General features: G+C 46.8%; 1 protein-coding gene across 1 annotated transcript in view; it reads left to right on the forward strand.

Moving 5' to 3' along the window:
- Nucleotides 1-1,509: 1,509 nt before the first annotated feature.
- The window catches only part of LOC308378069 (palmdelphin-like), a 15,273-nt gene continuing 14,282 nt past the window's right edge, over nucleotides 1,510-2,500 (forward strand). Inside the window, exon 1 of the mRNA XM_080854876.1 lies at nucleotides 1,510-1,622. The gene's annotated coding sequence lies outside the window, so the exon portion shown is untranslated. The remainder of the gene's footprint in view (nucleotides 1,623-2,500) is intronic.

The raw sequence follows: 2,500 nt of genomic DNA on the forward strand, positions 1-2,500 counted from the left end.
ATGTTTTTGCTAAATCTGTTCACCCAGGTTCTGATTTGTCTACAAACTGAGGCACACACCCTGACTCTGTATGGCTTTCATAATGCGCTCATAGAGACATCAACAGAAGTGCTCAAACATGCCTGTGTATAATAGCCTGCTATAAACATGAAAGTCTGTGTTGTGATCACCAACAATGATCATGCTGTACTGCACTTTTTTATCTGTGTTGTAATGTCTTTTGTCTGAACCCCAGGAAGAATAGTCTCCACTACAGTGTAGACTAATGGGGATCTTTAATAAACTAAACTAAACTAAACTATAAAAATGAAGACATCAAATCTCAGGCTCCAGACAGCTGTTTGTCACTTTTGTGGATGACTGAGGTTGCGTAAAGCAAACTTACAATACATTTCTCTCTTATCTTCTCCTCAAAATGAGTGCTGTGATTGTGACTTTAACTGTCACAGGCTCTGTCAGTTGAGCTTTTGGAATGGACAGAATTGAGGGAGGGTGTCCTAGGGAGGAAAAACAAACACATTCTTGACAGAGCTGGAGCTTGTTTACTGACGGCCGATAAGGCAGACTCATTACAAAGTTCAGCCATGCCCGCTATGGTAAACACTGCTCCAGCAGGCTGGGTCATCCCTGGTCATAACTGTTCTCAGACCTGTGCTACAGTCCCTCTGTGGCACTTCATTAGGAGGACACAGGATAGAGTAATGGGGAGGATCTGTGTGCTGGCCCCGTCCTTTGAAGCTAATTTTGGCTTGGGGAAATTTGCTAATTGTGCACCAGCACTAGTGCCTGTGCATGTCCATCAGAGAAGGGACAGCTGATCAAAGAGAGTGTGTGTGTGTGTGTGTGTGTGTATGTGTGTGTGTGTATGTGTGTGTGTGTGTGTGTGTGTGTGTGTGTGCACGTGCTGTTGTCCGTGCATGTTTAAATGTGTCTATAATGGGGTGTCTGTGTGTCAGGAGGTGTGTGTGTGTGTTTGAAAACACATATATGTGGGTGTGCGTACATGCAGGCTTGTGTGTGCATGCGTGTGTGTGTGTGTGAGTGTGAAGTCATGAGACGGGTATTGTTTGGCAGTGTTGTGCCGGTTCACACATGGTTGGGCTTCTCTACTCTGACAGGCTCAGGAGGAGCTGATGGGATGATCTTTAGAGTGAGAGAGAGTGAGAGAGAGAGAGAGAGAGAGAGAGAGAGAGAGAGAGAGAGCGCGAACAGAGGGAGGGAGGGAGGGAGAGAGTGCGTGACAGAGAGACCGACTGAGAGAAGAAAGACAGACTCGCAAAGAAAAAGAGACAGAGGGATATTGTACATCAGAGTCACTGACAGTGAAACAAAGTACAGGAGTGGCAGAGAAGGTGTTTGAGAGAGAGAAACAGAGAGGAGTAGGAGAGAAAGAGAGAGAGAGAGAGAGAGAGAGAGAGAGAGAGAGAGAGAGAGAGAGAGAGAGAGGCAGTCTGCCAGTCAGCAGTAACCTCAGCGCAACCCTCTCTGCCCTACCTGTGCTCACACACAGTCATGCTGGACTTCACACTGTGAGCCAGAGAGAGTGGAAGCCTCCTCTACGACGACTTGCCGACAAACTCCTTGGACACACACTTTCTCTCACGCACACTCACACACTCCCGGTGAGTACCACTGCTTTCTTCTCTTTCTCTCTCTCTCCCTCTTTTCTTCCTTTCTGTCTCCAGCTCATATTCCCTGTCAAGATAATTAGCATCTTGTTCACTTTCACCACAAACGGTTCTGCCAATTTGCAAGTTACTCCCCCAGGTCTGCCTGTGTTGTGTCTTAATTATCTGGCTGTAGACGTCCATTCCTTTACTGCAGCTACAGCTGTTCACTGGTTGTCCGATCTCTCTCTGTGGTGATGGATTGTGTTGTATTAGCCAGAGTAGCTAGCATTGTTGAGCTTGAAAGGAGCATTAACTAAATGTTGTTGTCTTTTTTTTGCGCATTGTAAAGAGAGTAATGCGGGTCTATGATTCTGTAAGCTTTTAATTCTGTTAAGCCCGCCGCTTCGCCCCCTCCCCCCCTCCCCCTGACCAGCATTCCCAGTGGGGGGTCTCTAAACCTTTTGTCCCCAGATTTAAAGGCGAGCTGAGTTTAGTGGCAGCACTTTCCCCTTAACCACCAGCAGCTTAAGGAGTCACACACACTCTCTCACTGACGTGGGAGCAGGGAGAACCCCTACGCAACTACGCGTGTGACATGATGTACTAGCTTCACGCCACAGTGCCATCAGGAAGTGCTTTTATGGGGGGTATCGGACAGTCATTCAGATTCACACACACGCTCACACACTCGCACCCACAGATGCTCAGTCATATAGAAGTACTCTCCTCGTTGCATACCAACCCACCACCCACACAGATTTTAATTATATCACTTCATGTGATGGAACATTTTGCACCAGGCTAGTGGGAGAGTTTAAAGTCAAATTGCCTTGATATATAGTTACAATTGTCAGACAGTCACAGTTGATGGAACCATTCTGAGTAAATAT

Source organism: Sprattus sprattus (assembly GCF_963457725.1).
Source record: "Sprattus sprattus genome assembly, chromosome: 17".
Taxonomy (NCBI): domain Eukaryota; kingdom Metazoa; phylum Chordata; class Actinopteri; order Clupeiformes; family Clupeidae; genus Sprattus; species Sprattus sprattus.